Below are 14370 nucleotides of genomic sequence, written 5' to 3' on the forward strand. Positions count from 1 at the left end.
TAAATGTTATTTATCAATGACGACAAGCAGTCATTTGCGCGAAAACTTTGTCCTTGACGCACAGCAGAATAAGCCACAAGAGCTTCACTTGCTGCAATTTTATCGCATTCACTATCCCAGTGGTTCTCAAACTGGGTGCCGCGAAATTTTGAATCGTGTATTTGAAAAAAGCAAAATATTCAATTGCCACAAATAACTAAATCAAAAACAAAAAATATATATTTTTTGATTTTAATGGATGAAGCGTATATAAAAATTATCATTTTTTGTATCACTCTTATATTATATCCTGGGATGTCATTAGATCACCGCGTGTCGTAGTAACTAGATATGTGACGGCACATAAATACTGGGGAAAATGAACTAATGAATGGTTAGTTGTCCTGCTGTCTGTTTTAGTATTTCTCTGTCCAGTGTGACAAGTATTATACATGATCATTTCCCCTAAACAAAAATCATGAGTCTTTTATCATCGGTGAGAATAAACGAAGTACGATGTTAAAGTTAAATTCAGTGAGTAGAGGTTTTTCTTATTGTTATATATTCCAACTATAACGAGAGACATCGTAAACAAATGTTTTTCCTTTTTCCATCCGGAAAAAAAATTATTTACTTGAATTAAATTTTAAAATAAAATCCCTTCAAAATCATGAATAATTTTTTCCTTAAAAAAAGAAGTGAAGATTCTGACGATCAAGAAATGTCTACTTGTAGCAAAGCTAACGAACCAATTCGCACTAATAAATTATCAAAAACTGATAACTTGCATTAATGAAGATTTGACAATTTTTAACGTTCAGCAACAAAAAACCACGAATGAAACAACAGAAACAGAAAGAATAAGTTCATGTAAAAAGGGAACAATGAAAAAGAGTGTAAAAACTCGTTTATATCAAGAGAGCTATCTAAAAATGGGATTTACGTGGTGTGGTGATAAATTAATTCCCAGACCTAAGTGTATTTTGTGTGGTTTGGTTTTATCAAATGAGGCTATGGTTCCTAGCAAATTATTGCGACATTTCTCCACAAAACATGACAACTCAATGGATGGGCAGATTTCTGATATGTACAGAGTAATAGCTCTTGGGAGTAAAGTAATGCCTTGAAAAAAAGAAGAATCCCAATTTTTGGATGCCGAGGAGGCAATGGTTGTAATGGCTTTATGCCAAGAGAGTCTTGATGTCAAGAAGTATTTCCAAGGAGAGAGATTCCATCTTGCCTAGAGATTTAAGTGTTGTCAAAGGTAGGGCTGGGATAATATGGTTCTTTTTGTAGGAAATAAGGTAGAACTGTTTTGCAGGCATTGGACTTGACAGCGTCATCCAAGTCTCATCCAATAATGGTTTGGAGATCAGAAGTTTTGCTTGCAGAGGTTGTTGCTCTGTGAGTTGTGGTGGTTTCTTTGGTGGTTATTAAAACAAGGTTTTAATAACCACCAAACCTATCATTAAACCTTCACAAGGTTTAATGATAGGTTTCTTTGGTGAGGAGGAATGTACTGGAGCAGGCCATTAACCACGTCATCGTCAATATGGATAAAATACACCAGTCCTCTCACTTCATATCCATCATATATTTCAGTGTAATATCAATGGTATTACAATTTTAATATGCACTTCTCATCCATGGTAACCTGGACGTCAGGGGAGAATATTCCGGGTGTGCGGTGCTCATCCACGAAATATCAGTAAAATCGTGATATTATATTATATTTTTGCACATTTATTCCCGTTAAAGATTCCTTCAATTGTTTGCAGACTTCGCGCGATTCCTAGAATTGAACACAATATACTAATGCTTCATTGTCCTCTTCACGAGGGTAATAAAGCATTAGCGCTTCATGAAGAAGGCAGTTTTCGCAGCGTAAACATTGCGTCACATTCGCGTTAATAGCCCGGGTGTGTTTTCGAAATGTATACACCTTTGAGCCATTCGAAAAGATATAAAGAGGGCGCAGCGGGTCAAATTCTTAGCTTTTAAATATTTTTAAACCGCTGAGAAGGCGAGGCCGGGGTGAGCTAAAATTTTGAGCTCACTCAGCACCTAGCGTCTGTGATTGGTTATTGTGTCAACCAATCGTATCCGATGTATATTACAAACAGTTGTTACGCATGTTTTCTGCAACTAAAAAATTTGAAAGTGGATGTCAGGAGAAAAATGCTAATTGTTTTTTCTTTTGCTTGTGCAGTATAGCATCTGTTGAGGTTGCAAAGTTTTTTAACGGTATATATAGAGACATTTTTATTGTAGTCTTCAGAAACAAGACAGTGAAAAATAAAAATGAATATTCTGTGTGTTATAAAAAACGTTGTTGATCTACAACAAAATGCCAGCACGTGAGATTAATAAGACAGAAGAACCACTGATACTAAAAAAAAAAAAAAAAAAAAAAAAAAACTAATGAATTTAGGATTCCGGACAGTGTGGATAATTCCGATAATGATCGGATGTTATGTACGCTGAGTCTCAGTAAACAAAATAAATTTCTTGGAGAACGGAGCGAAATATACACAAACCAGAGAAATACACATAACATGTGCAACAATTTGCTGCTCCATCAAACCATATTTGCAATACTCTCTCTCTCTCTCTCTTCATATGTTTTTTTTTTTAATTATGCCATCATAAATTCATTTATTCATGTTTACAATTTATAGGATCGTGCTATTCGCTCTACTCAGCAACTTATAGGGGACACACTTCTCAAATGATAACTATTAATTATTCTTTACCATTAATGAGTGTTTCTACTCACACTTATTCTATCCTATTCTTACATGTCTTATAAACGATAATTCACATAATTTCATCTTTGAGTATTTCAAATATACCAACCAAATATAGCAATCATCTTCATTGTTGTTGTTTTCTAATAAATCTTAAAACAGATTGGTCCCCCACTCCATGCAGAAGTATTCAAAGTTATCCTGCAATTAATTGCATTGGGCCAATTAAGATGAGCGCTGATACGCTATGCCTGTTTCATTACAGCAATAAAACACGTGTTCCTGTTTTCGGTTCATCTTTTTCTGATTTGTGAACAGTGACCGGTTAGTTTGTCCTCTGTCTAGTGAGTTACTGAGTAAAGTGTGAATTGTAAATTTATAGTGAAACAAATTTAAACAAAAAATACATTTTTAAAAGGTAAGTGTATAGCATTTAATGTTATTTTACTTGTTAGTTTTATGATCTTTTTGCTTTTAAACTGAAATAATTTAATTAAGGATTAACTAATTAGTTGCTTTTTAATAAAATATGCCGGTCAATTTTTTTTTATATACGAAATTGTGCTAAAATTCTGAAATTCTAAAATTAATTCTGAATACCTTTTCCCCCTAAGAATTAAAGATCAGTAAAATCGATGTAAAATGAAAATAATGTATTTATAGTTTACATCGATAAATAATTACATAAAAAAGATGAAAAAACATTTATTGATGTAATTATTTAATTAAATCAATAAAAATTTATTGATGTAATTATTTGTCTGCAATCTTCTTCCCCCTGGAAAATTTTCTGCAGATGCACGCCCATTCATACCATCAAATTGACTTGAAATTTGTAGTATAGGTTGCATAATCCACATAACAGCACACCCAACCGAATGAGCATGCAACGCCACTGCTGGGTGAGTATATATATATAACTACGTCTTGGCCGTTTGGGTGGTTAATGTGTAGAAGAAATAAGATGGATAAGCAGACAGAACTTTTGGGACCTCAAATGTATAGTTACAAGATAAAGAACTGTCCACCATTATATGCAATGTACATCCAGTGTGAAAACTGGCAACAGATTTGAGAAGTCACAGGATGGACCAAATGATGGAAGCTTACTTAATAGGCCGTTGTGGCAGACCTAGTCGTATGTCTTGGGGATATATAGTGCAACCACTTGGAATTCAACAAACTTTTCCACTAGTGCTTATCCAGAGGTATGTGACATAAGTGAGCAGACCACCTTCTGAGCAGCTTTGGCAGAATCCATACTGCTGGTTTGTTTAATAGTTGATTACTTTCACAATAGCATAGATGTTTGCTACTGATAGTTCTTACCATTACTTTAGAGAAGACTAAGGTGAGAGAGAGAGAGAGAGAGATTGGGCAGTAGTTTGATGGTAAGTATCTGTCACCTTTCTTGGAAATAAGTTGAACATAGGCTAATTTTCAGGATGTAGGATAGATGCTAGTGAAGTAAGAGAGCATAAAGAGGCGACGTGCAATAGAATGGATATGGTGGAGTGGTCCAAATACATTGAATGAGACCCATGGACCAACAGAGCCCTAGAGGCTATCATTTGATAGAAAGGATAGCTGTGTCCCTTGGGACCCTAGCTGAGTTTATTCTTTTCTTCCACTTACCTTGAGACAGACCCTTCCTTTTACCTTTTCTTGGTCTCTCTTGACCTTGGTGCTAATAGATTGGTGAAGAGCAAGGGATCTTTCCTTTTTGTTTTCTTACCTTTATCTCTTATTGTATTGGTTATGGGTAGAAGGAGCTCATTATCAGGGTGAATAGTCCTTCTAACAGTAGAGGTCCTTAATGCTAACCTCTCTGTGTGGCCTGGTACAGTAAGGGGTTAGTTCCCACATGCTAGGAGAAAGGAGGTGCATTCCAGAAATAAAACTTTGGTCCTGCAGGTTGGGGTTAAGTGAAGGGCTGGCACTGGTGTCTTATAAAAACTTATTGCTATGTATTCTCAGGAGAAAATTGGATCAGGACAGAAATTTAGGAAACGAAATTGGCTATGAACACGGACTTTGAGATTTGGAATACGGATTATATAGGGTTTAACTGGAAAATTGAAAGTATTAAAAGAGGTCACTGACAAAATCTTAGATTTCGTGGTTTTGATAAAAACAAAAAGAAAGGTAAAGTCCGATCATATAAGCGAGATCTGGAGTAGGCAGACTGCCAAGAAGAGTCAATTCATGTTGAAGGGGAGAAAGAAATAAGGCGATGTACGAATCGGTCACAAACACACGCGAAATCACGTGCTTTATACGTAAAATTTTCCAATTGTTATACAAGCAAAATAGTTACCACTTTAAAAACTACAATGATCATAAAAGAGAAGTTAATTTTCCGACGTGTAATAATAAACACTCATCCCACAATACGGATTGATTATCCTATTATCGGAATGAATTCTCCTTCTTTTGATATGCGCAGAAGTGTCGAACGGTCTCGTATCTGTGGGCGTACAATACCAAAAACGAGGTGGTTAGGGGTGGTTACATACATATTTAAAGTGGCGTGGATAAAGCGAGCAGAGCTAGAACTGAGGTCTCCTTGTGAATTAAAAAAAAAAAAAAAAGAAAGAAATGGAAAGCATCTATGAAAAGCTGGGAAGAAGTTAACAAGCAGGCAGTTATTAAAAATAGTCCTCAATATTTATGGAATGGAAATATTGTAATAGGAACATATGCTCCAGCAGAGGATGTACTGATGCAGCCTGATGGAGACATGTAAAGATAACTATGAGCTTTATTTCCTTAGTGGCTTAAACAGAATTGGCAGACGTTGGGTGAAGATGTAGAAAACGATAATGGTAAAAGATTGATCGCATCTTGTGCAGCATAGAAATGCCAGTTGATGAATTCATACTTCCAGCATAAATGTATACACATATTTACTTGGGCTCAGCATACAAGAGTGTTTGCAAGGTCACGTAATGAAAAGGCAGCTGATCCAGTAGGAGAACCCATGAAATTGGAAGTACATGGTGAACAGCTGCTAAGAATAACAAGCATGTTCGCTCAAATTCTAGGAGATGTAATTCGTGATGGTTTTCATATATAATTCCCAACTTTAAAAAATGGTAATAAGAATGATCCTTCAAATTACAGAGGCATTAGTGTAATGGCTTCCATGAGCAGGTTTAAAGGAGAGTATTGCCTTTCGTACGTCAGATGAACAAGCTGGCTTTCCTGCTGGAAAATCTTGTATTGATAATATTTTCATTATAAGACATAAAACATAAGATAGAAAAAAAGAATTGCCAAAGGATATGAAATGAAACACACTTGAGTTTTTTGTGGACCTTGAAAAAGCCTATGATTCAGTTCCTATTAGCAAGAAGATGAGTGTGATGATGAAGTAACTGGTTGATGTCAACAGCATGGGAGGTCTAAAAGTATATTTTACCAAAACAAAATATTTGGCGGTTGGTGGAAAAAGCAGAGATTTAGATCTTCTAGTCGGTAAAGCCAGGGTAGTAAATCCTTTCAGATACTTAAGATCTTATTCACAAGTCTGGAACATGTGAGAAAGATGTGGATGATCATGCCAACCAAGCCTGTAATGCTATTAACCAAGATGATACTCCAAATGAAAACAGTCATCTATGAGAGAGGCACATAAGAGATGGATGGCCTACGATGAACCCTGTGTATTTCTCGTCCTTAGAGAGTTCAGAATAAGACCATCATGAAGAGATTGAATTTGCAAGAAAATGTGATGGACCGCCTGGAACGTCGATATTTACATTGATACGAACATGTGCAACGGATGCCACAGGAAAGCTGGCAGAAGCGGATGGATTAGCTACCACCAAGAAAAAAAGATAGGACGGCCTCGACTTACAAGAAGGAGTTGTACAGGTAATACGAACTGGGGGGGGGGGTTGCAACAAGGTTTCTGGAATGACCATTCACAGTGGAGAGAGGATTATGACAACTGCTAAACAATGAAAATGGAAAATACTTTTAAAGTTAAGTATACAACTATAATTAAAGGTCAAAATTGTATTGCGAATGAAACCGTTCGTTGTAATGAATAACTGAAACAATGATTATAGAGAAAGCATTCACTAGTTTCTTGCTCTGTAAGTTATCAGTCGATCATTAAAATTTGGGTTAGTCTTCATATGCAAATTGAAATAATGCAACCAACGATTCCAAAACAATTACAGTGAGATAGTCGGGTCCTGCTAAACACTACAATTTCTGTAATGTAGGGCATTTGTGCATTATGGTTGCTGCAGGTTCTGTTGCCTGGCTTGATTTGCCTAGTGGAAGACGTCTTTCCTCTTCAATCAACTTGGATGGTGAATTAGACCTTTGAAATAAAATATAAATTCACAAATGTCTTTCACTAGCTTTCATATTCGTGTGAGAAATATTTTGTCAAGAGTCTAAACAATTCTGGATGCAGGATTATTCAGAATGTTTTTTTTTTTCGTGTCCATTATAAAATTCAAGTTTTATATGTTTAATTGCTAATGTGACATGATAAAGTATTACATATGCAAATTTAAAGAGTTTAATATAAAAACTCCTATATTTCGGGATGACTATTTCATCAATCAAAGTGAACACACAAAACAGAACACTTCATGTAATGATGTGTGAATAAAAAACAAACTCTACAGAGTGCAATTTTTTCTACTGCTCTCCAGCTAGTAATAATACTCTATTGCATGTTCAGAACCAGTGGAAAATATACAAACAAGCAATGGAACGCAAAGTCTAGTTACAATGTGTGTGTGTGTGTGTGTGTGTGTGTATACAGGGTGTTCGGGATAAATTTGACATATTTATAATTAATTATATTTTTCCGTAAGTTACATGTATTAACACACACTTCTCTTCATTTAAAAGTTTGGACCCTTCTTCATTCATATACAAGATGTCAGAAAGGATGGATAGCTGGAACCCACCTGAATCATGGAAGAGAATAACTTGTATCATGATGATTCGTGCCCGCCATCAAAATAAGGATATTACGACTGCTGCCCAATGCTCCCTGAATACAGTAAAAACAATCAGGCATGAACTAGAGACTTGCAATGGTGACTACGAGGATGTAGCAAGAAGAAAGATCCCTAGCAGACGATCTGATTGCGTTCGTACAGCAGAATTCCTCGCAAATCTGCAGGAACAGGTGTTGAAGAATCCTGGCATTGGAATTCCGGCTTTGTTCGTGGAGTTGCTAACTGTAGTCAAGCCCTGGATAACAAGGGTAGCCAATGGTAGGCCGTATGTATGGCAGCAGGATTCGGCCCCTTGCCACACCTCTGGGAAAAGTCAAAAATGGTTGTCTGAAAATTTCTACGATTTCACCAGTCCAAATGTTTGGCCTCCAAACTCCCCAGACCTTAACCCCATGGATTATTTTGTATGGGGCGCAGTTGAAAAAGACACCAATCGCACTTCCAGTAATACAAAAGCCCAGTTAATGGATAAAATTAAAACAGTTTTTGCGGCCCTTCCCAGGGAGACTGTAGCATCAGCTTGTTCGAGGTTCCGAAGCAGAATTGAAGCTGTGATCGATGCTAATGGTGGTTATTTTGAGTAAATCTTGTTGATAGTATTGTAATTAACTCTGCCTGTAATGTTTTTTTGTCAATTCATTAAATTTAATAGATACAAAGAAGATTTTCTTTTTCCTTACGAAACTGTCAAATTTATCCCGAACACCCTGTATATATATATATATATATATATATATATATATATATATAATAAAATAATGACAATATTTTAATAATACAAATTAATCGTCTAACGTACAGTGTGCGCAAAAAATTACATAATCATGAATTGTATACACATACTGTATTCAGATTAACCGTTAGATTATTAACCATAGTTCAAAGTGACTATATGTAAAAGAATGACGGTGCTAAATTCTTAAATTCTAGGAACAATAGTTTTTTTTTCAAGAAATGGCAGAGATTTGTTTCATTCGATATATTAATGTGTTTAAAGAGTGGAAAGCTAGCCCTGATTTTTTCTTCTGTTGCAAACCACGTTGATAGATATTCCTTTTATTTAGAAACTTCTGCAATTCTGAAATCACACGAACAAAGAATTCTGTATACGCTTGATGTTTGTAGAAGTAGATTATTATTATTATTATTATTATTATTATATGACCCCTCCAGGGAGTCCAAAGACTCATCGAGGGAGGGCACCTACTCCGGATACGCTAACCACTCGGCCAACCAGACTCGCACTCTTGATGCTGTTCTTCAGATAATGTAAAAGGCTGTGTATGGTAGAAATAAGCTTAATGACCATTGTGATGTGAATTTTAAGGAGGTTGATCATTTTAATGGAAAGGTTACCAATGGAATGGCGTTTCTATAATAAATATCAGTTTGCAGTGGAGGAGAATTAGAATAAGGAAATTTTCCCCATTGCTAAGCCAAAAAAGTAATTTATATAGAGGCGATTATTATCCCTTTGAAGAAATTAAACTGAAGGTAACACTTAAATCATCTGGAGAGAAAAGTCCTCAAATAAAGACCAGTTGAGTAGAGAGACCATATGCGGCTTGAAAAGCATGTCTGATGAGATCGAAATATCAGTTTCTGGACAAAATGTTCTGAGCTCTTGATGAAGGAATCCAAGATGTTTAGTCAAAATTTAAGTCAATGAGTTTATATCATTAACTATGAGTCTCAAAGAGAAGCCAGTCTTGAGAATATGGAAAACCATAAAATCTGGTAGTTAACTGTGAAGAGACTTGAGTTTTAACCACCTTACCGGCGATTAAAGATCAAATACGCATCCTCAAAAGCTTCGTATCCATCATAAATTTCAATGTAGTATCAATGGTATTAATTTTAATATGCACTTCGCATCCATAGAAATGTGGACGCATATATACGTCCTGGCCAGTAGTGTGGCTTTAATTCAATTGACCAGTTTGCATATTGCGAAGGAGATCACAAGTTCTTCATGATTCATCTAAATAGGATCGTTGTCTAAGGGAGGAATAAATTAAAAAATCCGAGTTATTTTTGAGATAGTCCGCTATATTCATAAGTCCCATCACCTTTTTCTTCCTTAAGAATAGTAATGCTAGTGGCTAACGATGGATATTCCGGGTGGGGGGATTTTCGGTTTTAAAAAGGCATACATAAAATATCTTCAACGCTGTTTCCCATTGTCAAGAAGGGTAAAAATAAATGGCAGTTAAAAAAAAAAAAAAAAAAAATATATATATATATATATATATATATATATATATATTAATAGTGATTTTACAAAACCACAACGAATAACTAACTGCATTGCACTTCTTGGCTGCAAGTGATGTACTGAGTAGAACCAAGCCAACTATGCTGCTGAGAGCTCAAGGATCTTTAATTGCCGAGCAAATTTCAGTCAGTTTCTCAATTTTCGTCAGCCTTTAGCTGTTTGTGTCTTTCGTCGCAGTCTCCACGTAGGGAGTCTTGATTTTTGTAACAGTTCATGGCTATTTCAGATAACTGATATAAATACATAAATCTACAAGATAAATCACTACTCAAAAATTACTTCATGACGTTCCCGGGTTGCAGCGCACACACTTTGAATTATGGTACCAATGTTTCTTCTTAAATTGTAGGATGCTTTCTGCTCTTTTTGGTGTGTAACATGGTCAGAAAAAAACAGCAGCTTTGAACCCAACATCATTTGCAGTGTACTCAGAAAGGTTACGAAACGCTTTTACTAGGCTGCATAAAATGACCAATCATCGCTCTAGTGTTTTTTGAAACTTTAGTGGCAATTACTTCGATCAAAAAGAGCTAGACAGATCTGCCATAACGTTTCTCTAGATCTCCTCCTAGAAAGAATTGAATCTATAAGATGTGCTATCCATAAGTTGTATACCTTATCCCTTGATCCACATGGTTCTAATATAATCAGTGAATCAGAAAATAAAAATCAGCTAATACCTTTTTGTACTCATATAGGGAGTAGGCAAAGCCGTTTTAGCCGTATCAAACTTTTGGAGACTGAGTGGGCAGTTCAATCTCCACTAATAGCTAATCAGAGATAGCTGGTCCAAGGCTATCACTAATTAATCGGTACACAGTGAAGGCGGCGTCCAGTAAGTGCCACCATCTCGTGGTCCCTAACACAATATTTTTAATGTCTGAAAATAGTGTTGTTTCGACGGTTTTTTTTTTTTTTTTTTTTGAGTTTAAGGGACGAAAAACCCGAGTTTCTGGGATCTCTGGCATTTGTCCGTGCCAGAGATCGACTAATTCGGGAACAGGCCGACAAAAGGCTTAGAAAATGTTCTAGTCGGCGACTAGATTCGAACACACGCCTTTCGTCGTGCGGTCAACATCGTAGAGTGCAAACGCCACTTCTACACACAGGCTGTGATTTATGGAATATCGAGAACATGCTAAGGAGGAGTGTGGCAGACAACTGCCACCATCTTGTTGTCAACAGAGTTTAAAAATAATTATAATTATCAGGTCATGAGATAAAGCGTCAGTTGCTAGCCACATTAGAACAGTTGATAAACAAAAATGCATCTGGCCATTGAAAGTTCCCCTGACTCTTCTGAGATATGATAAATCATAAAATAGCTGTTAATTGAGTATACTCCCTGGTCGGGTCGAGTTGTAAGTATGCAGACCAGTAAACTATTTTTTTTTTTTCAATTGAAAACGCCCACATAATTCCTCTCATCGTCCAACTTGGATGTTTCCAATCAAATGGTGAAACTTCCCTCTTTTTTCAAACTTTGTTATGGAATAACAAAATTATTATAACTAATTCTGAATGAATCCTCACAGCAATTTGAGTTGCTTCTTTTTCAATACATATGCAACTAAGTGATGATTCCTCAAGTAATCATCTTACATGATTTCTTTTATAATTTCTAAGTGCTTTAGTTTATAATTGCTAACTGCTATTATATGTACTGCAGGGATCAGACTCTAAAACCTAAATGATGCAGTCATACTATCCACTAGTTCATTCTTTTAACTGACTACATACCACAAAAGAACCTGGACCTTACATGCTTCCTAATGACACCCTCAGCTTCCAGGAATGACCCTAAGTTTTCCCATCCACACCTGTCACTTTAAAATTTCTCCTACATTTATTGTAAAGATCATCTTACGAGCTTGTATCATCTTGTTTCTCAGACTAAAGGTCAAACTCCTTCAAGTCTGTCTTCATATGCAGAGTATTGAAGCACTGAATCTGGTCACCAGTGCACAAATATGGTCATCTGGATATTCCTTGAATCTTTAGGGAATCCAAATGGTTTTATCTATGCATGGTAGGCTTCTCTAATAAATAAAAAAAAGTGTCATTAATTATTGTTGTTTATATATGATACAATTCATGTGACACACAACACTGTCCTTTCAATATAAAGATCACCCGGCACCTTTTTGTGCTTACTACTCTAGTATTTTAGTATATATCGATACAGTGTAACATAGTAAATGTCCGTTTTTTGACATTACATGATTATTACTTTTTTTTTTTGTAAATAAGACAAACTAATAACTAAGATAACGGTATGTGGTCAACCTCGTTTGAAAATAAAATTAAAAATTCACTTTCCAACATACAAAAAGCAATTTTCGCTTAATTTCAAGTTTTATTTATATATATATTCAAAACAGGACTTGACAAAGTATGAAACCATGCTTATTACGCAAAATTCTTACTTTTCCAACTGTTGCCCATCCCTTATTTTTTGTAATGATATATATTCCAACAAGTCAATAGGAGTTCCATAAAATAATTAGTGCTCTATGTTGTGGTTGGAGAAAATTTCATTTCTGTGAGAACTATTTGGATAAAAAGTCAATAAATATAACAGTAAAGCCAACATTTGGTTACGAGAATGGCCTTTTATATGAAGCATATTTTGTTTTCTTTAAAACATTGTTTTTTTTTAATTAAATAAAAAAAATATTCTGTTTTGTGCAGTCTGCAGCTATTCACCAAATGGCAAATTATTTGTCACTTGCATCCTGTATTCAAGCTTTAAAAAAAATATATATACAGCAATCTCTCGATTAATGCGCTCTTTAAAATGGCGCATTAATCGAACACGCACTGATCAAATATAACCTATGGGAAAAAGTATAATTCGTTCCTGAAATTTCTTTTTTTGACCCTTAATTTTTTTTTTTTTTAAATAAAAGAATTAGGGTATATCTCAGGGCCTAGTTAAAGGAAAACCATGAAGCTGAAAGACAATAAAACATATTCAGAATATAAATTTATTATTCTACTTCTTAACAAAGAATTGAGCTAACACAGTTCGGCAGGCATTTTCTTTTTTTTTTCATACAACTGACAGTATAGCGCTATTGCCTCTTCTACTCTTTGCAAATGTTACTGCTTCTCTCTTCACCAGGGTCAGCCTCTAAGCATTGCTGCTTAAAAACTTCGATTGTATTTATTTTCAAATTGTTTCTGTGGAATCTCTTTTGGATTGTCAGTGATTAAATTTTCTTCATATTCTTCAGGATCTTCCCACTGTGCACCTAAATTTAGCAGATCAGAATCACTCAATTTCTCAGAATGAGATTTAACTTAGATTCATTTGAAAAGCGTCAAATCATTTGTACAATGGAAGTGTGCTTCCAAACGGCTCGCATATTGCTAGCAGTAATTTCATTCGACTTTATAACAAGACAGATTTCTCTGATTTGGCTAGAAAAATCTTGGAAGGCATTCGCCAAAAAAGGCCGGTTTCATCGACATTAAATATTTGTTGGTCACAATAGCCCCACAATTTTCTTCAAAATCTCCTGATAATTTGAGGCGACCTCCTTATCTGCACTTGCAGCTTTTGCCTGTGATTAGAACATTATGTAGGCTATTTCTCTTTTTAAGACGCTCAAAACCACCCAACACTAGCACGGTATTCTTCTTGTTTTCCATCACTGATAGCGCTTTCTTTCAAGGTTGCAAAAAGACAATGATTTTGATTTGATCAGGTCAGGTCAGTGAGGGGATCCGTTTTTGGTTACGATCTTCAATCCATGTAGAAAGAAGTCTCTCTAATTCAGTCATTATAATACTTTGATTTTGAAAATGCATGCATGCATGATTAACTTGAAGCAGCCTTACTTTTCTCTCTGTATTCAGCAGCTTTGCTTAAAATTGCTGTTATAGTTGATCCACCCATTTTTGCAAAATTTCTCTTCCTACTCATGATGAAAGGTTAGGAAAATACTTTTAAAAAAAAAAATTATTTTAAAGTAAGGAAAACAATTGCAGAGGAGATAAATTTGGAACATAAACGCACATGGAAATAGTATAGTATGCTATTAAACAATAACTTTATAAAATGTTTTAAATCGGTAAGAAATTATTTCATCCTTGTAATTTTTTTAAAATAGCCATGAAAAAATATATAGACAGAAAATTTTTAAAATCTGTAACATTTATTTTTAAGATGTATATAGGCGCACTAATCAAATTTGGGTATAGAAAAAAAAATGACGCACTAATCGAAGGCGCATTAATAGAGATGCCTCCCTATACACTGCTAGGTCAGATGACTGGATACTTTGTAACTGATCATGTAAATATGTTTTCATTATTAAAAAAAAATTACACTTGAAGAAATAAATATTAAATGCCTACTGAATAATTATCAGCTGAT

At 35.1% G+C, this 14370-nt stretch overlaps 1 protein-coding gene across 1 annotated transcript in view; it reads right to left on the minus strand.

The window, feature by feature from the left end:
- The window catches only part of LOC150109328 (pancreatic alpha-amylase 2a5-like), a 94440-nt gene that overhangs the window by 54587 nt on the left and 25483 nt on the right, over positions 1-14370 (minus strand). The gene's annotated exons all lie outside the window — the stretch shown is intronic.

Source organism: Typopeltis vanoorti, chromosome 2 (assembly GCF_054136105.1).
Source record: "Typopeltis vanoorti isolate ZY-2024b chromosome 2, IOZ_Tvanoo_1.0, whole genome shotgun sequence".
Lineage (NCBI taxonomy): Eukaryota > Metazoa > Arthropoda > Arachnida > Uropygi > Thelyphonidae > Typopeltis > Typopeltis vanoorti.